This window comes from Dermochelys coriacea, chromosome 2 (genome assembly GCF_009764565.3).
Source record: "Dermochelys coriacea isolate rDerCor1 chromosome 2, rDerCor1.pri.v4, whole genome shotgun sequence".
Classification (NCBI taxonomy): Eukaryota; Metazoa; Chordata; order Testudines; family Dermochelyidae; genus Dermochelys; species Dermochelys coriacea.
In genome coordinates, this window is record NC_050069.1 from 191162809 (window position 1) to 191187469 (window position 24661).

General features: G+C 40.0%; 1 protein-coding gene across 4 annotated transcripts in view; it reads right to left on the minus strand.

The window, feature by feature from the left end:
• TMEM108 (transmembrane protein 108) overlaps nucleotides 1-24661 on the minus strand; it is a 301039-nt gene that overhangs the window by 261470 nt on the left and 14908 nt on the right. For 2 of the 4 annotated variants that reach the window (XM_043508912.1, XM_043508913.1), the window contains exon 2: nucleotides 10959-11066. The gene's annotated coding sequence lies outside the window, so the exon portion shown is untranslated. Of the gene's footprint in view, nucleotides 1-5031; nucleotides 5145-10958; nucleotides 11067-24661 lie in introns of those variants that run through there. The other 2 variants (XM_038393185.2, XM_043508911.1) reach the window with 2 other exon arrangements.

Sequence of the window (24661 nt, forward strand, 5' to 3'; positions counted from 1 at the left end):
CTTGCCCCAGGTTATCCAGCAGATCACTGGTAGAGATGGAAACAGAATCCAGGTCTGCTGACTTCCAATCCAGTGCTTGATCCACTGGACCATGCTGCCTCTCTACATGGAAAAAAGATTCTGAAAAATCTCATGCTACTAGTGTGTGCCTAGTTTTCACCTTAAATTGGCTAGTTACTTCAATCACTTGTAGGAACTACTGGAGAGTGTTGTGACATCTGCTAGTGGGTTGGGCAAAACCAATCACATGTTGGCTTCCCTAATGTGCTCAGCCAGTGTTTCTTGATGGTAGAATGTGTTTCTGGCTTTACATTCATGGAGAGTATTTAAATAGGTCTCTGTTCCCTGTCTCTCTACGAGCACCTCACTAACATGACTAAGCCAATAGATACCCGATCCTGAACAGCAGGACAAGGATTTCATTTGCAGACTCCCCACTGTACGAATGGAAGGTCATGATGAAACAATGTAAACTAAAGACTAAACCAAATGGTAAAAGAAGCTACTGAATAAGCGATGACTATTCCTCTTGAGTTCTCCTTAGAAACAGGATCCCCCAATGGTCACAGCTGCTAGCAGCAAACTCTGTGCTTCTGTATCATAACATCCTGTTGCATTCCCCACTTGTGGCATCATTTTATCTGTCTCTTCCTTCAGATCATACATCTGAAGAGAGGCTCCCACAGCAACTTTAACTGGCAAAACTTCTCTGAGGCATTGCAGCATTGTGTGGATAAAATCCTGCTGTCTGGTGCACAAGGAACAAAGAGCACAGGGAGTCTCTTCCTCCACAAAACCAGAAAGCAAGTATCTCTCCATGGTGCTCGAGAGGGCCGTATGAAAGAGGGCCAATAATTGCACCGGCTCACACATCACATCTCTAAGGGAGTGCTATGAACATGTTAAACAGTCATGACTAGTGCTTCAGCTAGCTTGCACATATGCTGTGGTCAGCAGCAAGCACAATCCAGCAACAGCAGAAACAGCTGTCTTTTTCAGTAAGAGCACAGTCTAAGTGCTCCCACAGTCCACTGCCTCAATCTACTATGAGGAATCTTGCCCTGGCTGACAGTGGGGGAAAGCCTGGCAGTGCCCCCCACCCCCCGGCCTCCAGCCATAGTAGGATTTATCCCTTTATTGTATGAGTTGGATTGACAGCACTACAAACTACTGATCACATTTCAGTCTCAAACTTCGTGCTTATCACCAGATAAGCTCAAGGAAATCAGCCATGGCACGTGTGTTTAAGGGCATAAGCATGGTGAAAACTGGATCAAAGAGTAGAATCTGGTCCTGCACAGAAGTGTCTGAAATAGCTACCTACAGTAGATGCCCATTTTAGTTCTGGGTAAAATGGGAGCCTTAACTACGTACCTTGTTTCTTTTGTTGGTTTGAGTCAGAAAGTTAATGTTAATTTTCCTAGTCTACCTACCCACCGTGGCCATTATACGTCTTGGGACAAATTCTTTTCAGAGCTACACTAATGCAAGTACATTAACTTCACTGGGGTTGCACTGGAACAGTTCAGCATACATCTATACTAGAGTTTTTGGTCTTGTACCTTGAGCTAACTGATCACAATTAACTCAAGTTAACTAATAAGATTGTAAACTCTTCTGTCACAGATGTTTGTTCCAGGACACACATTTTTGGTTTAACTATTCTTCAACCTGGCTTAACTCTGAAGAGATATGTCTACTCTAGAGATTTTAAACTCAAGATAATTGATTGACAATTAATGCTAGTAAACTAACACACTTGTATATGCTAATCTGGACACTCCACACACATTTGTGTCTTGGAACAATCAATTTAAAGATCTGTAGTGTACACAAACCCATGAACCATTATCAGGAACAAACATTTTTGAGAATCTATGCTAGAATTTACAATCATGAGTGGTTAACTTGAGTTATCTGGCAACTGATTAGCTCAAGTTACAGCAGCACCAAAAATTATACTATAAGCAAATCCTGAGAGGAGAATTTGTTTATCTGCACTGGGCTAGATTCTACCCTTATGCTGGCTTGAGGTAACCTAGAGCCCCAGCAGAATGTACACATGGAGGTGAGGTTGCAGTGCATACATTTAACAACTTCTCTTCTTTTAGGGGACCCTCATCACCAAAAAAATCTCAATTTTGGGCAACTATGAAGAGAGAGGGGGCATGGCTAGGGCATCACAGATACAAATTGATCCAACACATTTGCCAGGCACCATCCACTGCTGATGCTTCAGTTTAAAGCTGCCTCTGTAACAGTGTGGCACACTCTCTTGCAAGCATCCCCCAGTCGAGTGTGTGTGCCTGCAGTCTCTATTTGTGGTGATCCCTGTTGGTGATTTCTCAGGTGGGTTTTCAGTGACTCGGCCCTCCGGCCAAGTCACACACACACAGTCTGTATGTGAAACAGAACAGACCCCTTTTGGGGTATATAGTCCACCAGAAGCCTGTTCCAGGACCTCTCTGTTGGTATCTCTGTACCCCTCCCTGGGTTCAATCTTTAAATATTCCCAGCCCCAGTTTGGGGCCGTACCCCCAGGGCTTCCTCACTGGAGACACTGCGGGCCTTCCTGGGCTCAGTCTTAATAGCCAGCCAGGAGCTCCCTCGGTCCCTGCCAGCAACTGATCTGTCCATGGTCCTGCTGCTCCTTCAGTCAGTCAACCAGCCAGGAGCACAGTACTCACTCCTCCAGCTCCAGGCAGCAACTGCTTGGCTCTGCCTCTGCAGCATAATTTATATGGCCCTCCCTGGCCCAAATTGGTTGCTCAATGAAACTCTCTCATTGGCTGCTTCCCCAGCAGCCACTCTAGGCAACCTAGAGAACTTCTCTACTGCTCCTTTTGGGAAAGGGTGTGGTAGGATCACAAGGCCTCCTGCAGGGGGCCTCTAGGCCTAATACACCCTGTACAGCCTCCTAGTACAAAGCCTCCAGGGGAAGGTAGCAGTGCAGATGCTACACCAAAGCCATTTAGTATTACTGCCTCCCTAGTGTTTTCAAACTTTGTAAAGCACTGGGTGTCAAAAGTCTGTACACAAATACATCTTTAGTGTAAGTATTTCTCTGCGATTTGTGTCTAATATTTGCATGTCCATTTTTATTTGTATATTAGATAACATAAGATCTTTATTTTTACATTATTAATATGCTCAAGACATATTGGTATTTTGCATCAAGCAATTATCATTGTTTATATCTCCTGTTCTATCTTTTTTTTAAAAAAAAAATCACACCTCTGAGAAGAGTAAAAGTTCAACCTATTCCATATCTGGAACAAACACAGATAACATCAGTTTACAAATTCCATTCTTTTTAACTGGACTATAGGTATTTTCCCAGTTTTTCAACCTTGAAAAATAGCAAATGGATTTCTAAGGAATTGTTGGCACTCACAAACTGCAAGTATGGTACAAAATCCCTGAAAATTAGAACAGCCAGCATTAAATTTATACTGGTGATAAGTTAATTATGGTATCAGAAATAACTTTATGATAGGAAGCTATAGTAGTCAATAGCTTTACAAACAAAGCAGATCAGAATAGTTCACTAGGGGAGTACAGCATAGTAGAAAACATTCTCAATGTTGGCATGCCTAGTTTTAATTCTGATTGTTCTGTGTTAAAGTTGAGCAAATAGACTACTTTTAGATCCAGTTAGCAGAAGTATTGCTTTTTCTTATATAGGTAAAGTCGTGAAATTTAACTGCTACTGGTTAAATGGTTCTGCATACGGAAAACAGTCAGAGCTTTTTTAGTTTTGTGCAATAGCATTTGGTTCCCAGAATTAACACTGCAGAGGCATGTTATATATTAGTGGGTTTGGATTTTTTGTGAAGGGGTTGTTTTTTTTGTTCTTTTGAACTTTCCAGCTTAATCTGGTCTTTTGAATTAAAAAAATTTAGCAGCAGCTGCAAGATGACAGTATCATTCATCAAAAGCACATTCTCACTCCTGATTTACTTCCTGGGAGAGCTATGGGATTTTAAAAGACTGATCCTGCTTAGTTTTGACATTAACTTCTCTTTCACAGCAGCTTCTCTGGACAAGCTACTACATCTATGTAGCCTGAATGCATGAATGCTCTCTGCACTAACAGAAAGAGGATTTTCTCAGTTTGATTATAGATTCTGTAGTTTTGCTGCACAGCCATTTATTCATAGTACAGTCCGGTTCCTTTTCATTTTTTGTGGTGAAGTCAGTTTAATCCTTAACAGCTTTAATTCTTTTCAACAATGGCTTTAATTATCTTTGGTATAAACTTCACTTTCAGTGTATTATTAAAATATTTTCCATAGACAGTTATTCGGTCCACATTATAGTTTTGGATGAAATACATAAAATCTATTTCTTGTGAAGCAGTTGGCTAAGATGTATGCCTACCACAGGACTACAATGGGCTTTTTTAATTGGCTACAGTTCAAGACCTGTTTAAACAGGCTGCTGTCTTTCATTCACTGTTCTACTTTAAATACAATATACAAGCCATAGATTCCAAATCCATTAGGATATTGAGCATCAGTCTTGTGCCTTTGCTTTAATATTGCCAACATGCATCTCAGAACACATATCAATGACTGGTCTTGGCAGGCATTTTACAGGTTTTGTTTTAAACAGCCTGCTTTGTAAAAATGACCTGATGCTTTTCATGCAAAGATAGGTATTAATATCAACCTTCCTCTCCCTCTCCACCCCTTCATAAAGACAGAAATTTATCTATGCACTATTTCCAATACATGTCTGTCTGTGCAACTGCTTGCTAATATATAATTTAATATTCTCAAGATGTAAAACATTTAAAATAAAATACAATGATTTTGAATTACCAAAGAAAATTGCTAGGCATATTTGAGTATTTATCACCTTGGATCACATTTAATTTAGAATTTAAAAAACATCAAAAAAAATCAAAATACAGAATTTAAGAGTGGAGCCCTTTTTCTATTTTACTCTATGCTTGTGCAGCAGAAAATCCTGCTGCATCCATTCCTGGCAGCTAATTTATTAGAATAAAGAGACATCATTATTGCTTACCTCAATAGAAGTGCTAAAGCTCCCCCAGACTGCTGTGGAGAAAGCACAGTCTCATTTGCACATACACACACAAACTGATGTTCCTTCTGATCTGTCGGCAACCAAGAAGGCCAATAGCACATGTTGCCTAGCATCGGTCACATGACAGCACCAGCCAATCCCCTAAATGTTCTTTGCAGTGCCTACTTCTGCTTTCCAAATCCCAAGGGATGTTTTATATAGCTTCCAGCTTGTTCAGGTCAGACACAATAGGGAGAAGCAGAAGTCTCACCCCATTCATTTGTTTGGACTAGCCTCACAAGAAATAGACACTTGGCACTTTTGAGTGACCAATGTGAGGTCACTGGTGTCAGGCTGGTAAAGAATCTCTGTCTGCGAGAATGTATAAAGAGTCCAAACAGGAGCCAGAGTCTTTTCAGTGGGACACAGAGCAGAGTAAAGTAGCTGTTAGTGAAGCACAGCCACTGAATATAAATGAGGACTACTGTTGCAATAACAGGGACAGGTTATTACAGTGATTACAGTCAGAATTTACAAGAGCTGTATTGGATTAACAATAATTGTACTGAAATGGGAAGTCCTGTATTTAGAGGGCCACTTTAAAAAGGTTAAATATATAATGAAAGTAAGTGCTGTAAATAAAAAGTATTAAAATAAGATCACATTCTGCTCTAACACAATTTGGTTGCTGCAGAGGCTTTCTGTGGCTCCTTTAACAATTAAGTCAACATTTTGTGGGTCTTACTTATCTCAGCTATTGATCTTCCACTGTAAGTCTTGTAAATCTTGAACAAGGGCAGGAAGAGACCATCAGAAGAAATCCGTCACAGCTCTCTCATTCCTGATCTAGAATAATATTTACCTGTGTTAGAGCAGTTCTCAGTCAAGAATCTCAAAGCACTGTGCTAATGAATGGAAGTGTCATTATCCCCATTTTACAGATGAGAAAATATTTTCAGAGTGGTTGATGTGACTTATCCAAGGTAAGCAGAGCAGGTGAATCACAGTGGCAGTAATACAGCCCAGGTCCCCAGATTCCAAATCCAGTATCTCATCCTATGCCGTGCAGCTTGCTAACAATTCGCTTCCTTTGCCCCTCTTCCCGAATCATTCTCACATATATTTTTCTCTCACATTTTTTCATATTCACTGATGTAGGGCACAAATGCTGCCTTTTTTGTCACCTAAAACTGCCATTGACTTTCCATTGCAATACAGATATTAGAACCAAATGTAGCTGTTGTATGTCACTCTTCCAATTTCTGTTACATTAGCCTATTGATTTTTTTCTTTATTGAGAGTAAGAAGTGTGCAAGAAACCCAGGATCAAACTTGTAAAGTAGGACAATAAGCTTCAAACACTTTTGAAAGTTCATAGCAATAAGTCAATGAGCCTGAAGCTCACTTAGGCCTTGTCTGCACTACGAAATTAGGTCGAATTTATAGAAGTCAGTTTTGTAGAAAGCGTTTTTATACAGTTGACAGTCGGCGGACTGTGTCCACAGTACCGAGGCAACCATCGACTTCCGGAGCGTTGCACTGTGGGTAGCTATCCCACAGTTCCCGCAGTCTCCACCGCCCAAGATGAGAGCAGCCCTCACAGTTCACAAATGAGTGGCAATAGCCCTGTGGAAGCTTGCAAAGCCAGTCAGTCAGTAATCAGTTTGGAGTGAGCAAATCTCCTGTGGGGATTGCTGATACAAATAGCCAACAAAATCATTAAGCTGCTGCTATCAAAGGTAGTGACTCTGGGAAATGTGCAGGTCATAGTGGATGGCTTTGCTGCAATGGGATTCCCTAACTGTGGTGGGGCTATAGACAGAATGCATATCCCTATCTTAGGACGGGACCACCAGGGCAGCCAGTACATAAACCGCAAGGGGTACTTTTCAATGGTGCTGCAAGCACTGGTGGATCATAAGGGACGTTTCACCAACATCAACATGGAATGGCCAGGAAAGGTTCATGACACTCGTGTCTTCAGGAACTCTGGTCTGTTTAAATGGCTGCAGGAAGGGATTTACTTCTCAGACCAGAAAATAACTGTTGGGGATGTTGAAATGCCTATAGTTACTCTTGGGGACCCAGCCTACCCCTTACTGCCCTGGCTCATGAAGCCATACACAGGCACCCTGGACAGTAGTAAGGAGCTGTTCAACTATAGGCTGAACAAGTGCAGAATGGTGGTAGTGTGTGCATTTGGACGTTTAAAGGGTCGTTGGCGCAGTTTACTGAGTCGCTCAGACCTCAGCGAAACCAATATTCCCATTGTTATTGCAGCTTGCTGTGTGCTCCACAATCTCTGTGAGACTAAGGGGGAGACGTTTATGGCATGGTGGGATGTTGATGCAAATTGCATGGCCACTGAATTCGCACAACCAGACACCAGGGCGGTTAGAAGAGTACAGCAGGAAGTGCTGCACATCAGAGAAGCTTTGAAAACCAGTTTCATGACTGGCCAGGATACTCTGTGACACTTCTGTTTGTTTTTCCTTGATGAAAACCCACCCCCTTGGTTGCCTCTAAATTCCCTGTAAGCCACCCACCCTCCTCCTTTCAATCACAACTTGCTTGCAAAGGACATAAAGTCACTATTGTTTAAAAAACATGTATTCTTTAATAATTGATTATAAAAACAGGGAGATAACTCACAAGGTAGCTCAGGTGGGATGTAGGAGGAGGGTACGAGAGAAGGAAAAGACCACTTTAAAACTTGTTGAATGCCAGCCTTCTGTTGCTTGGGATGTCCACTGGGGTGTAGTGGTTGCGTGCCCGGAGCCGCCCCCCCCCGTATTCTTGGGCGTCTGGGTGAGGAGGCTATGGAACTTGGGGAGGAGGGAGGGTGGTTAAGCAGAGGCTGGAGCGGCAGTCTGTGATCCTGCTGCCATTCATGAACCTCCACCAGACGCTGGAGCATGTCCGTTTGATCTGGCAGTAGCCCCAGTGTTGCCCCATGCCTCCTCTGATCTTCCTGCCACCATCTATCCTCATGTTCATCGGCCACTGTCCTGTACTCTGCTATTGTATCCCTCCACACAACTCTGTCAGTGCCGGACGACTGCATGAGTTCAGAGAACATGTCATCACGCGTGCGTTTTTTTCGCTGCATTATCTGAGATAGCTTTTGGGATGGAGGAGGGAGGCTTGAAACATTTGCAGCTGCTAGAAGAAAAAAAGGGAGTGAAGTATTTAAAAAGATACATTTTACAGAACAATGACTGTACTCTTTCACAATGAACAACACTATTCACATTACATAGCACATGTGATTTTGGTACAAGGTCGCATTTTGCATCTTATATTGAGTGCCTGCGGCTTTGGTGTTAGAAATCACACACGCAGGACCGGGCAACAGAATTCGGCTTACAGGCAGCCATGGTAAGCGATAGTCTTTCAGCTTCTGCAACCTTCATAACAGTAGCGCCCTCCTTTCCCATACCAAGCAAAGCCCGTTGAGTTGGCCAGTTAGTGCTGCGGTTTCCTGTTAACATGCAGCAGCAGAAACCAAACTAACCCCGTCCCCCCATCCAATTCTCTGGGATGATCACTTTTCCCCTCCCCCCACCGCCTGGTTGGTATCAGGGAAGATCCCTGCTAGCCAAACACAAACAGCTCAGTGCCAATGCCTCCCCTCCCCCAGCGTGGCTAACTGCGGGGAGGATTTCTTTTCAGCCACAGGCAAACAGCCCAGTAGGAACGGGCACCTCTGAATGTCCCCTTAATTAAATTCCCCTATTTCAACCAGGTTACCATGAATGATATCACTCTTCTGAGGATAACACAGAGAGATAAAGAACAGATGTTGCTTGAATGCCAGCAAACACCGGGACCAAACGCTACCAGGTTTTGTCATGCAATGATACCAGATTATTTGCTACTAGCATGGTGTGGTAAAGTGTTCTACCATGGAGGATAGAATAAGGCTGCTCTCCCCAGAAACCTTCTGCAAAGGCTTTTAGAGTACCTCTAGGAGAGCTTCAAGGAAATGTCACTGAAGGATTTCCGCTCCATCCCCAGACACGTTAACAGACTTTTCCAGTAGCAGTACTGGCCACGAATGTATCCCAAGTCCTCAGGGCTACTTAATCATTAAAAAACGCTTGCTTTTATAACATGTATTATATTTTAAAAGGTACACTCACCAGAGGTCCCTTCTCCAGCTTTGTTGGGTTGGGAGGGTATTTCAGTCAGAGTGAGAAAAAGATCCTGGCTGTCGGGGAGAACAGTGTGCAGTGTGCTCTCCCCAAGCTCATCCTCCACCTCATCTTCCCCATCTGCAAAATCCTCAGCCATGGCGGAAAGTACCCCATCATCGGAGTCCACGGTCAGGGGTGGGGTAGTGGTGGCGGCTCCCCCTAAAATTGCATGCAGCTCAGCGTAGAAGCGGCATGTCTGAGGCTCTGTCCTGGAGCGTCCGTTTGATTCTTTGGTTTTCTGGTACACTTGTCTGAGCTTCTAAGTTTCACTCAGCACTGTGATGCGTCCCTGATGTAGCCTCTATCCCTCATGACCTCTGAGATTTTTTGAAATGTTTTGGCATTTGTCTTTTGGAACGTAGTTCTGATAGCACGGATTCCTCTCCCCATACAGCAATCAGATCCAGTACCTCCTGTTTGGTCCATGCTGGAGCTCTTTTTCAATTCTGGGACTGCATGGTGACCTGTGCTGATGACCTCGCCTGGCCAAACAGGAAACGAGATTCAAAAGTTCCCGGGGCTTTTCCTGTGCACCTGGCCAGTGCATCCGAGTTCAGAGTGCTGTCCAGAGTGGTCACAATGGTGCATTGTGGGATAGCTCCCGGAGGCCAATACCTTTGAATTGCATCCACACTAACCCTAATTCAAAATGGCGATGTCGATTTCAGCGCTAATCCCCTCGTTAGGGAGAAGTACAGAAATCGGTTTTAAGAGCCCTTTATGTCGAAAAAATGGCTTCGTTGTGTGGACGAGTGCAGGATTAATTTGGATTTAATTCTGCTAAATCTGACATAAACTCGTAGTGTAGACCAGACTTTAGTGTTTGCAAACTTTGTAGTATTCCATCCAACTTCAGAATGAGCTGCTGAAGGTAAAATATTACCAGCATTGAAACTATGGATTATTCAGTGAGACATCCCTTGACTCATGGAAGAGCACCAACTGCTGCACAATTGTTTATAATCCTCCATTGTTTTTTCTTCTTTTGCAAAATATTGTCCTGATCTTGTCTGATATTAATATCAAAATGAACTGCTCAGTCCAGGTCACAGAACACTGTTAATAACAACACTTACAATGCTCTACATCTTCAAAGTGCCATACAAACACAAAAGAATTAGTCTAATTAGCTAACTAATCTCATTAAATGAACCGATACAATGAACCCAGAGCCAGACATGAATTGTTAAACTCTGCTTCTCCTGTAAGATGAACAAATGGATTTTAGGACAAATTTTCCATCAGCTTCCTCAATTATAGCCATCAGTTTGTGAATGCATCTGTTTATAAGCACACAATCTGCATAATCCTATCGTCTGTAATAGGCTGTGGAGTTGCAGCAGTAGCCTTCGGGCTGGTTGTGGCCCCAAATGAGCACATGCTAATGGCCAGTGGATTTGTCTAGATGACCCATCAGCTTCTTCCTACTCCATGTTTGGCAAAAGGAGCCCAGAAAGGAGAAGCCAGGGCCCAATGATATTGGGGGGGGGAAAGAGGGTGCACCCACATACCTCAAGCTGCACCACCCCATCCCTTGGGTAATAGAAGTGCATCATTTCTACCACAGCCAGTGCCCTCCACAGCCACAGAAGAGGGGACAGGTTGGATTCATACTCTAGTATGTGGAAATGTGGGGTCTGCACATGTAAACTGGACATTTTAAGTGCCCATTAATGTCAAACTCTACTTTGTCAGCAATAATTTCAACAAGCAATCAATGTGATCAAATACCTCCTCTTTGAGACAATTCAGCCTTCCACATTCTTTTTAAAAATTTCCTCGTTAAGCATCTTGGTTATGCAAACTCAGCAGTTATTACACGTTAGCTGGCAATGAATCCTGTCAGAGGCAAGTAACAGATTAATTCAGGACCACTGCTGATATGTGAACCTGATACAGAACCAATGTTGGCTACAGTAGAAGAAAAAAAAATGCTGAACCTAAATTAAGAGAAAACAACCTTTGAATGGTTGAAGAAAAGTTTATCTTGCTAAGTATTAAATGTTCAGATTAATCAACCTGATTATTAACCTGTCGGTAAAAATCCTTCTTGTTGATTGGCAAACGCTCTTTTTTAACAGAGCTGTTTGAAAGCTTCTTTAGAACTGCTGATGCGGGGGTTACACAGGCACCCACACATTTAAGTACACGGTGTGTGTTTGTGTCTTATTACAGCGGATAATCCATAAAGGAGGATAAATGTTTGCTGTAGCTATAGGTAACGGAAGTGTTTCTTTAGCTCAAGAAGGAGAGGTGGCATGCTTTTAGAGGTGAATATTGTAGGTTCAAATCCTGCTAAGGACCTAAATGGGGCATGAGCAGAGACAGGGAAAGTACCATTGTACTTACTCTTCTTGAGGCAGCCATATGTGAATGACAACTATCACTCTATGACGTAAGACTGTTGACCAAAGTTAATGAACACCTCTATGCTCCACAAACAGATAGAATCAGTTTGTTTGAGTGTCCATCAAACATGATAAAAGACTTCTCAGAATTTTTCTCTGGAAAAGCCTGTTCTTATATAGTTGTTTAGTGTAATCCGTGGGAAATCTTAGCAGCTAAGAACACATTATTCTAGTGTAAACCACATATGAAAACCATATTTCATAGAAATTATTTGGGTGTCCTTGTAGAACATGCCTGAGCTTAACCAGTTTATGTTCTTGTTTTTAAACCATCCAGCATTAGTTATTTATAGATTAAAATATGCTTTTTAAGCAAATAAAAACTAATATTCAATCTCTTCAGAGATATATAATGAAAAAGGATGATATGACTATCTCTGAAGAACATAAGTTGGTGAACCTGACTCCTTAGAATCACTATAATGCAGACGATTATAAAGGTAGGTTAAAATGATTTGGATTTCTTCCTCAGTGGAAGAACAGACCCTTTGAGGTAACCTACTGGAAGTTTTCAAAATTATCAAAGGATTCATAAATGTATGATATACATTATTCCCTCTACAAAGTAGTAAAAAATGAAATAAGTTGCCAAACCAAAATATATGAAAACTTCGGAATGAACAGGTAACTCAGATAGAACTGCTTTACATACAGGATAAAAAATTGACTTTATGAAAAGGATAGTAGTTATCCAGGAAGATGAATGAAGGAATGAAGTACTTTATAAATAAGTTCAAGGGATAGCAAGCCTCTAATTGTGGATGAATTCATTCATGTATACCAGAACCCATATATGCAAACCTGATCTAAAATCCCTGAAGTCAATGTGAGTCTCTCTGCAAACTTCAGTGGAGCAGCACAGAGTCCATAAAAATAGAGCAGTTCAGTGGATAGACTGCTGGCTTGGGATTCTGGCTGAGATCTGAATTCTATTCCTGTTCTATCACCCATCTGCTGTATGACCTTGGATAAGTCACTTCACTTCTTAAGACTTTGGTTCTCCTCCCACAGTCTACCTTGTCTACTTAGATTGTAAGCTGTTTTGGGGCAGGGTCTGTCTGTTGCTATACGTTAGTATGTAGCACACTGGAGGCTAAATTTCAATTGGGGGCTCTCGGCATAATGCAATAAAAATAATAAATAGCAGCAGCAACAACATTTGCACAGTTTGGACAATCAAACCGATTGCTTGAGAATTTAGAGGTCCTCTGAAAATTTACCCTGATTTTTATGAATCAGTATAGTTTTAGAAGGAAGAAGAATAGCATACATATTACAATGTATTCTGCCTTTTCTTCCTCTTGTAAAAGACTGTGATAATTTCCTCCAGCAGAACTTTTTAGTACTAATCCTTCTCCTCCTACATGCTTCACTTACAACTCAAGAGCTAACAAATTATTAAACTCTTTAATGAATTATACTAAAATATGATAGCCCCATTCTAAAAAATAAGTTGGAAATGAGTTGTTAAGAATACTTTACAGGTAAATAAAATACCTTTAAAACATCCTTTTTAGCAAAAATGTCTTTGCTTATAATACTTGCAGTTATAAATACTTCTTTGAGAAGCACTGGCAATGAATTACTATTATTGTAGGCACTTTTTAAAACAGACAGCTTTTTCCTGTTCACTATTCATCTCCTCTTCTTGCAGTCTCTAATTGAATTGATCGATAATTCCTTACAGTGTCATGAAAATTGCTATCAATGTTACATTCATAATATAGTATGAAGCAAAGAAGGATCCCAAGGAGATGGGACAAAAGTAACAATGACAGAGCCTTGGGACAAATGTATATGTTACAGCTTCAGCAATGTGTAATTACAACAGAGTCACCGTAGTGACTGGAGCCATGTTACAGAGTGAGAGCAGTAGTGCTACTTGACTATCTAATAATGCTACTAACAGTCTACTCAGAGGACTAAACTTGACATGGATTCTGGTGTATTGCCTTCATAACATCAAGCACTGCAATTTCTCTATAATAGCAAGCACTAGATATTTGTTTTCTTATTTGCCAGAATTTCAAAGTTGGGTGCCTAACATTAAGCTCCTGCTTTTCAGGTATGCTGAACATCCACCCATCCCACTGACTACTGTGGGATCTGCAAATATTCAGCTTCTCTGAAAACTGAACATTTTTATTTAAATGTCTAAATATAGATTTAGCCCTGTAAATTTGAAAATCTCGATCTATATAATTTTTGCTCAGACAAGAAATTCTTACCTAAACTCCCTAGAATAATGGTGGAGCAGGTAGAAGGAGCCAAAGCAGGTCAGATTTGTATCTTAAGATCAGAACTTGGGTCTGGTTTGGGTACTGGTCCGATCCAGGAAAATGTCCATGAATGTGGTTTGGATGAGAACCAGAGCAGCGAAAGGCTCACAAGAGCAGCTGATTGTAGAAAACAGGTCATGAAAATGGGCTGTAAATGTCTCAAGAAAACCTAAAAGATAGTTTAAGAAAAACATCCAACTTCTGAGCAATTGTTTAAGAAGAAGACAAGGAAGAGATTCAAAAAGACCAACAAAAAAAAAGACAGAATACCCCAAGTCATTTCTGTGTGACTGTTCTTTCGGCAATTCTGTAAGCCACTTGGAAACTATAATTGAGTATAGTGTAAATCACTGAATGGAGCAGAACAAAAAACAAGCCATTTGAAACTTGCCAGTAACTAATACCTAGTAGCCAATTTCACAAGTTATGTGATCTTCTGAGCTCATGCATCTGAGCACTATGAATCAGAGTTCAAAACATGGAGACTTTGTTCTGCATGCAGTAATTTCCTGTAAGAAAGAAACTAGTCAAAAGCTACAATGTGCTGAAGATACATATTTCACCCAGATCCTACTGAAAAGCAGTGTGCGATACAGTTCTTTTGAAATTAAAAGAAAAGCAGTATATATTTTGCTCCATACAATCACTTGGAGGAAATTCATATGGCAAGTAGCATTTCTCACAAAGTGAAATCTATGTTCAATGTACAGTAGTTCTAGCTGAACTGATATGGTCATTTGAGACTTCCCACTGGCAGCAGTCATCTTGCTGAAGTGACAGCAGTTGTGACACCAGAAGTATGGGAGTCAAGTATACCACACCATAAACAAATTTTGTTTCCGTACACTTTGGCAACTATTTTGATTGAAAACATTTGTTCCAGGTTTTTTTCATTAAAAAAATATTCACAGTTTAAACAGGGAGAAAAATTTCTTGTCACCATGTGAACTTTTCAAAATGCTGTGCTGCCAGAATGGGTAGAATTGTGTCTCGCATTAAACTAATGCAAGGAGCCAAATTCATCCCTGACATCAATTAAATTACACCAAGGATAAATTATGTCCAAGCTTTGAAAACTTAGAAAAACTTTTCAATTGTACAAGTAAAATGATGGGGGTGGGGGCAGGGAAGAGGATGATTAACTACAGATATGTATTAGATACAAGTATAGAGAGAGTGTCAATTATGTTCATATCTGGCGCAAAGTATTAAATCCTGCAACTGGGTTTTAATAAATTGATTTTGATGCTACTACGTCAGCATCACGATAAAAATCCAAGAAGACTCTCCAGAGATCGCTAGATGACAGCAGGAAGATATAGCTTGATATTATCTTAATAAATAAAACAAAAGAGAGAAGATATAAACTCCCCTCCCATTTGGAACCTCCCTTATGTCCAAAATCCAAACTTATCGCTTCATTATAACTAAGACCCCTGCAGATTTCTTTATAAATGCTAATTACTTTTTAATCTCCTTGGAAATAAATAGCTTTTCTAAACTTAATTGATTTCACTTGTAAGGACTAAGATTACCCAGGATTCCACTCACCATCTGCCACGTCAACACAGGTAGAGAGGAACATTTAATGAAGGGGTGGGGTCGATTCTTCTAAACTACTGCTCTTTCCCTTCAAAGTTACTCGGTGTAGAGTTAGTTTAGCACACAGTAGCATCTTACTGGTTGCAGACTGGTTTTTCAATAGAATTTTTGCAAGCAGTAATGCAGCACACTGAGAATAGTACTGACCTTTGCTAAAACACTGGAGAGGGTTGGTTCTGTGCCAGAACTCCTCTTGAAAAGACTGCATTATTGCCAACCTCAAAGGTTCAAAAATCATGAGACTATTTTAAAAAACATGAGTTTTTTTTTAAAAAATACATGTTGGGGTTTTTTTTATTTGCCTTCTGACTTCTGAGCATTCAAGTCGTATTTTCAAGTTTTTCTTCACAACCAAATGGGCTAAAAACATTTTTAATGAAAGCTGACATGGTCACATAACCCCACTACTCCAAAAGCTAAGGTTTTAAGAAACTCAAACTAGCGGTCAAATCATTTGAGACGGCAACCTTGAGATTCCACCCTACAATCAGACCATCAGTAGGAGGAGAATGGGGAAAATAATGTCCTTACCAGACTGGAACTATGTTTCTGTTATAATAATGTAGCCAATTAATATGGCTTTTCCAGGAGCCTAAAGAATCTCAACTTCTTAGGTGGATTAAGATTTATGAAAGACCGCATTGGAAAACATACAACTGAAAACAGGTCTGTTTCGATGAACTGTGAAACTCAGTATTATTCAGGGCTTTTAAATGCATACTGTTTTGGTGGCGGTATATGCTTCTGGAGCCTGAACCACCATTTCACTGAACATAAGAGTAATTTCCTCGGTTTGGAAGAGCTCCTTGGGAAATATGATATCAGGTGTGAGCACCTACGTTGAGTAGGTCATAAAGAAGCTACGGCTGTATCCAAGTAAAGGAACATTTTATCTGTTTCCAGTCTGTGGACAACTCTATTAAAAAAGTAAAGCTGAGGCCGGACTCCAACACAAGGCGCAAAACCTGTGAAACCAGATCACCAACTTCAAATTTCTGATCTCAATTGTTGTTTGGCACGATATCCTCTTCCATGTAAATGTTGTAAGCAAGGCATTACAAACTCAATTGATGGATATCACAACTGCTACTATGATGAGAAGCTGCCTTGATTTCATTGTGGTCTACAGAGACAAGGGATTTGAAGATGCCATCACTGTTGCCAAAGAAATGGCAGAAGACTTAGGAGTTGAGCCTGCCTTCAAGGAAAGCTGTATTCATCAGAAAAGAGAAAGTTTGGTTATAAGGGCAGAGATGAGGTGATGGGAAGCTCGGAAGAAAAATTAAAGAGGGAGTGTTTTTGCCCGCTTGTTGACACTGCTCTGGTGTCCATCAAAGAAAGGTTCAGACAAATGAAGCATCAACTATCTGGTGGAAGATCCTCACAGACAATATTACAAATCTGACCATGAAGCTGCTAAGTGACACTCTCTGGGGAAGCTGCATTGACAGTGTAAGGACATACAAAGCCTACATGGCTTACCTTAGTAAGCTGCTGGCAGACAGGAAAACACTCTTGAACAATTGTACGGAACTTCACTGGATGCTGACACATGGGGAATGTTTGGATGTCAATGATAAAGTCCTCTATGTTGAATTGGATAACATCTAACACATTTTGCCACATGGGAAGCACTTTCCACTCCAAGTTCTCCAGTTCATTTATGATGCAGAGCTGAAGGACACTTTTCCTAATGTGTGGATAGCTTTGAGGATTCTGCTCATGGTACTGGTCAAAGTTGAGAGTGGTGAGTTCAGCTTTTCAAAGTGCAGGCTCATTAAAACATATCTTTGACCGATGACGGCCAATGAGAGACTAACATTGCTTGCTATTTTATCACTTGAAAATGCCATTGGCCAGGCATTGAATCTCTCTGATGCTCTGTTTGAGTTCACGAGGCGATAAAAGCGACCTTTTGAATTAAAGGAGTAGGGTTAACATTCTAGGCTGTCACCTACTGTAACAGTATTTAATACTGGTCCACCCAATGTTGGTGCACAGTTTGGTTTCTTTATGTTAGTACATTTCAGTTATTCTTAAAATTTAAAAAGTTTCTATAAGCTTAGAGGAAATTAATATTTTTTTAATTTGCTTATATATGGCATGAATAAATACAGATTTACAGATTCTAGTGTGCAAATTTATCATCTTATATGACAGGAATAAATCATGAATGCAAATCATGCATCAAAGTCATGAAATAGGCTACAAATGCAATAAAAATAACGTATTCAAAAGTTTAATGTAGGTGGGGGTGCCGAAGATGCTCCTCACCCGGGGTGCCATTTGGTCTAGGGCTGGCCCTGCTCTTCATAACAGGGTGGAGACTTTTGCTTGGCTATTCTTTTTCTTCCCTGTTACTATGCAAATATCTGTGATTTCATGAGGTTTACATTATTTAAAAAAATCCTCAGGGGCAAAAGTTGTAGAGCCAGCTGAATGCTGCTAATTTTCAAGTCAATGAGCTCCTTATTTGAACAGTAAAGTTGTACAAGTTTAGATAGTGGAATAAGAAAGCAATCATCTAGTAATAGAGTGGGAACAGGCATGAGTACTTATTAAGCCCTGCTCCCTCAGGACTGCACAATTATTCCCAGTTTTTAAATATGCTGTGCTTCAACTTAACTCATATAGATGTAATGGAGCAGGTACAATTGTAACAGAATCTCTGGCCAATAGCTTGCTGAATTTTGCACTTTTCAGAGATCATGAGTTGGACTGTACATCTGTTGATCCTCTTAAATTACATCACACTTCAATAAAGTCAGCTGAGGGAAGAATTCAGTACACAATTATAATCAACCAAAAAAGAATGTGTATCTTTTGGAGCTACTTTTGATGTATTTGTTTTGTTTTAAATCTGGATCAGGAGTCAGACTTTCCTAGAGCAATTTATGTTGGCATGAATGGATGGCACAAATGAATGGCACAAAGCAATTTGTGCCAATCAACTACAGTACTGGAGTTTGTCAATGGAATTTTAGGAGGGTGGATTCAAGCAACACATGCACGTTCAAAAGTTTTAATCCCTCAGCCTTATTTTAGTTTATCGCAGATCACATATTCTGCTTTGATGCAGCCATTTTCAACCTAGCCAGATGCCAGCTTTAATTTAGATAGTATAGTTTTTTCAATCTAGTTGACTCTCTGGAGTTCATCCTACTTTACTCTTCCAATGAGAAATCTCTAAAATCATTCCTTCTCTGATCTTCCCATTCCTGCTCCACTCTTCCAGCTCCAGGAATATCTTCTCAGCCTCATCACAGATCATCTTACTCATATTCAAATCAACTTTAACAATGCTACTATTAAAATAAACTTGAATTAATTTGCCTTGTTTTTCCTGGCTGTTACCAAGAATAAAAAGATTATTAGGAGTACAGGATATTCGCAGACTAAAAATCTGTGATAAATGAAGAGTCAAGGTTGGCCAAATGTATTTCCTCACAAACTCTAAAAAGCAGGGAAATCAAAACGTTAAAGCCACTTTCACACTCAACACAATACCAATCTTGCAGTCTTAGTTTATTACCATGACTACTGCCCCATCTGTCACTCTTTATAAGCGTGACATGTGTCCACGTGGGACTTATACTTACAGCAGAGTACTTTTCCAGTCTCCATACAAACATTTTTGTCCTGTCGTTATACTAAGGCTTAGATGGACACAAACCTCAGTCCAGAACCAAATAACCACTTAACCTCCACCCCCCTGCCACAGTAAACTCTGGCAAAGTATGAGTCAAGATCCAGACCTGAATTTACCAGCTGTATAAACCACAACCCAGATTTGAATACCCCAATACTGTATATGGGAAAGTTCAGAGGCAGATGTAAACTTCGGGGCAAAAGTTAATCTCTATTATAAAACCAAAATTTTGCCCTCTCCTGTGTGGGTGCATTAGTAAGAAAAGAGGGCATGATAGGAAGCCTCTTTCTCCATGTACAGCATCTAGGCAGGATTGCAACCAAGCACTCAAGAGGCTCCCAGGTCTGGAGACTAGCTGTTGCCCTAGTTGAGCAAGGGGGCTCAGCCTTCACGGCATATGCAGAATGGGCTAGAGAGAAGACCATGCTCTGCCCCCTACACTGGCATTCTTTGAGCCATCCTACCCTTTTGAGCAGCACGCTTAGAATTCCTGTTTGCATTTAAAGAGCTTTAGTGTCCAATCCTCCACCTAATGAAATCAAGGGGAATTCTGCTATTGACTTCAAAGGTAGCGGCATCAGGCTATTTTTTTCTCAAATACAGGTCAGAGTTTGTCCTGCTGAGAAATGCTGCTTACTTTTTTTATCTTTCAGCAACTGGACTGAGCAAAAAAGATACTGTTTTCCTTTAGATTCAGAAGTGTTTTGTCATCCTCCTCACCTGTTGTTTCCTGACTTACATAATTCAGTAGGAAATAACTACTAAAATAAGAAGATGGTCATAAATAATTAATACTGCCAAACTTGGGGGAAATCAGATGAAAGCGGATTGATCTGTTCTATTAGATCAAAATTATTAGGCACTTTTTTCTTTGAGCTGTAATTGTAACTAGCCTCATCTATGAGTGAAAGGTAGTGGAAAATTAACAAATATGGAGGAATGTAAATCAGGAAAGCAAGGCACCTCTCATTGAACAAGTCCCTTTAAAGCATCTCATTTTGCCAGTCATAATTTTTACATGACAGGTTTGCCACAAACAGCCCTTTCCTACTGCAGCGAGACAGATTCCAGTTTAATGTGAGCCTGACTGGGAAACAGAGAACAGGATTTTGGAAATAACCTGAACACCTGAAACACATACAGTCAGTTGGACTGTCCAGAATGTGAGAAACTAATCTAAATGTAAAGATGGAACCATGTCAGAAATATTATTTACATTAAAGTAGCACCTAGAGGCTCTAATCAATACTGGCATTCTATTGTGGTAGGTGTTAGACAAACAGAGTACGAGAGGATCCCTGCCATGAAGAAATGAACAGCTTCATAAAATATCAAATTTGGTTTAGGTCATTTCAATTACATCTTTGTAAAAAGGTGGCATAATGTGTCCTGTCGTTTGTAGGCGACAGATTGTGCGATGAATTCATTTTAATTGCCTTTTTCTCAGTTTTGTTGATTTGGAAAAATAATTTTGAAAATAAAACCTATGTTTTGAGCCAAATGTTGGTTATCTGAACATTTCCACATGATTAGCATGCTGGGTTCCTCAAGAAGATGCTACAAAAGAGCCAGAAAGTCTTCTATTCTAGCAAGAAGTTCTTATCACTTTCCTTTAAATATACTGATGTGCATGAACATAACTGATCAGGAGCACTCAGAGATCATGCTGGGCTTCCTGGTCCTATTTCACACTTCTCTCTTAAGCAGATGGACTGATACAGAATAATGCCTTGGGTGTCCCCTCTCAGATATCATAGTAAAGGATGGGTCTCATTCTATTTGTGGCACGGGACTCTGGAATCCTCCAAGTCTCTTCTTCCACTCAAAACCCTGGTAAAAAGTTAATTACATTCATATTTTGCTATTAAACCAATACTGACCATCTCTCTTTTACAAATGGATGAAGTGAGGCAATCATATTTCAATGAGTGTAGATTCGCTCAGAATTGGGTCCAGATTTGTGAACCTTGTGAGGAATCTGAGCTTAGTTTTGGGTTTGTAACAGAACTAGAAAGCAGGGAAGTTTCTAGAGGTTTCAAGTTTCAAAAAGAAATCTCATCTAACGCTCTAGTTAAGTAAAAAGCGTCTGCCGCTGGAAATATCTACAATATGACGAAGTGATGCAATGCCTGTTATGCACCCATTTGATTAACTAAGAAAAACACAAAAGAGCTACTGCTTATAGCACAAAATCACAGGCAATTCCATTCCAGCTACTGTAATGTTAACTCTACCAGTCGGCACATCTTAACTGTGAAAACCTGATACATTCCATGCTCACAGTCTGCCTTGTTCTTGTTGCTCTTTACAGAATTTTATTTGCATTATTTTAAAAATATTTACTCCTCAGATGACACCTTTCAGTATTTAAATGTATTCATCATTCATTTTGCTCCCGAGAACAGTATTTATTTGTCCCTGTCCTCTCACAAAGATAGGCAAAAAGTCAACAACAACAAAGAGAATTGGAATAAATAACCTCACCAGATGAATGGATCTTTGGAAGGGATAATCTATTTGTAGAATTTACTTGCAAAAGAAAGATATTCATATCAGACTTGTGGTTTGTGTTCATAATTCTGAATAATCTACCTCTCAGACAATGCTGTTACCCATTTGCTAAATACAGAGCATCAAAGCGGTAATGGATTTCAGTATATTAATTCTACACAGGTCTTGCTTTGATTTCATTAAAACTTTCATAAAATCAGAGGGAAATTACAATAATCTTATTGGGATGGGGAACACAAAAGTATTTCTGATAAAAAGGAATGTCATAAAATCTGAATTTATATATATATATATTTAAGACAAAGGTCCAGATTTTTCCACATTTACACATGTTGAGTAGTATCTGACTCCATTAACTAACTGCATTTAAGATACTGTTCAACTTGAGTAAGGATGACAAAATCTAGCCCTTACTTAGGGCCATATTCTGCAACCCACATTGATGTTACTTAGACCAGCAGTCCCTCTGATGTCAGTGAGACTACTGACATTAATAAGTACTTCTTGGTATGATAAGAGTTGCAGAATAAAGCAGTAAAAGCAGTACAAGACACACAAGATAAGAGAATACAGCAAGTTGAGGCAGTACAGGATATGAGTTAAAGCAACATACTGTTGTTCTATAAATTGTATCAATTATTTTTATCACTTCATTTTCTTTGGTGCATCTTCGTTCAGATAATACATTTATTAATCTAATACATTCCATTCGTAATTCAAGTAAGTAATTCATTCCATTTCTCTTAGAAGTTTTATTCCTTTTAACCCTATTTTTGTAGGGTTGGAGGTTTTTGGTAGCCATACTGAAATACATTTATTCACTGCTGTCTCTCTCTATTTAGCTTTCACATAATCATTTGGATGTTTTTCTGAACTTAATTCTCTCACATCTACGCTTTCAATTTATTCTGTTTCCCCCTGCATTTACAGGATTGCAGTACCAAATTAATCATTGCTTATGGTTCTGTTTTTCTAGCAAGTCCTCGAATGAAGAAAACAAGGTGCTTGAAAAAATATTACTTTGTACCTTGCAAATTCATTGTTAATGAGATTTCACTGACAGAACATTTTCAAATGTAATTTAGGAACCAAAAAGGGAGGAGGAGAAGAAACTAGAAAAACGAGAAAAAACTAGCACAACATCACAAACACTGGTATTACTTACCAGATTCATTAGTGTTGTTCTGAAAAATTAAGCTATTACTTTCCAAAATAGATATTGATCCTTAAGAGCACTGTAACTAATTTGATTTGAACACTGGGGTTCCGAATCTGCAGTTATTGTACAAGTAATTCTGTGAGTTTTGATTGTGAAGTGACTACAAGACCAGGCCCCATCTTTTTTAAGGATCAGAACTGTGGCAGATTTGGAACTATTCTGTAATAACTTGTAAATACTTGTATGTTGAGCTAATTATTGGGATGTTTACTGTATGAATATATTAGGGTGAATTTAATAGGGTGCTGGCAGGAAAAAAGCAGGAAGGAGAAAGAATGGTTCAAGATAAGCCACCTGTAAGCAAACATTTGAGAGTTGCTAAGAGACAATGCCAGGACAGAAAAAAAAGTGCATGAACAAAGGAGATCAAAAGAACTCAGTTAGGTTTTTAAAGGGACCTTTCTCAAGGAGGTGAAGAGTGTGTGGGAGACAGGGGTTGTTTGGGAGAACCATGCTGGAGACACAGGAACCCACTTAGGGGATATGAAAAAGTGAAGGCTGTCTAGGTTACTATCAAAGGATGGCAAGCCTTTAGGTAAGATATATCCATGTAGGCTATTTTAAAATCCTTTTTCTCTAAATGCTTTATTCTTACTATTAAAATGAACAATGCTTGTGTTTGAGAAGGCTGTCTGGTCCCTATATACACCACTGGTCACAGACTCCCAAGGTAAGAACCACAGGTGTACAAGCCCAGTTGGGACCTGCTGGGGAAGTGCACTGGGTACTGCAGTGATACACTGGGTACTGCAGCCTGGGGGTTGGCCTAAGAGTGGCAGAACTGAGGAATTCTGCCCCAGGATAAGTGAAGGTGGGAGACAATCCAAGCGGTGCTCTCAGACATCAGAAAGGGGAAAGAGGAGCACAGCTAGCTCTGTAACCATAACAAGGATATTTTCCTGTTCACAAATATAGCAACTGAATGATATTAAATGGGCAGAATATTTGGCCACACTTTATAATAAAGGTACATATATAAATAGTTTATCAAATATTAAATGATTAACAGATGTTTTAATGAATCATGTGTTATAGACTGGATGCCATCCATCCCCAGGTAGCTAAATAAGCCTGCTCTGTGGCAGTGGACAGACACAAAGCAGTCGCAGCCAGGGCCAGCATGTGGCCCAGTAAATATAACAGTGACCCTAAGTTACTATGTAACATCACCTAGAGTAATTTTTAATCATTTACACTTTATAGATGTTAGAGCAACCTTTCAAGAGCACATTTCTAAATAGTGGGCCAGATCCTGATGTTGTTGCTTTGCATTGTTCCCTGATACAAACAGGCTTAGCTGGCTACCTCTGGCACCTCCGCAGGAATCTCCAGGTGGCATAATAAATGGTTTAGCAAGTACTATAGATTGTTTAAAGCATCTATTATTCATTTACCAATGCTTTATAAATTAAAAATACACCTTTAATATTAAAGGTGACCACATAAAATGTGGTCAAAGAAATGGCTGACCTACCCTTTCCCCCCATTGTTATTAGACAGGTTGACATCACTGAAGGCCCACTGCAGGAGACACTATTTTCTTTAATAAATATAAGGAATTCTTGTCCATATGGCTGCAAAATCAGTGAGTTCTTCTTGGGTTGCTAAAATCAGACATTCATATGATGTCATCTCTACACTACCCGAGTGCCTGGCTTTGGGGTATGGCTACACTTCAAGCTGGAGGTGTCAATTCCTGCTCAAGGGGTAGCCATGGGGTCATGAGTGGTGGGAAGGGCTAACTTCCCCCCATACATACCTAGTCT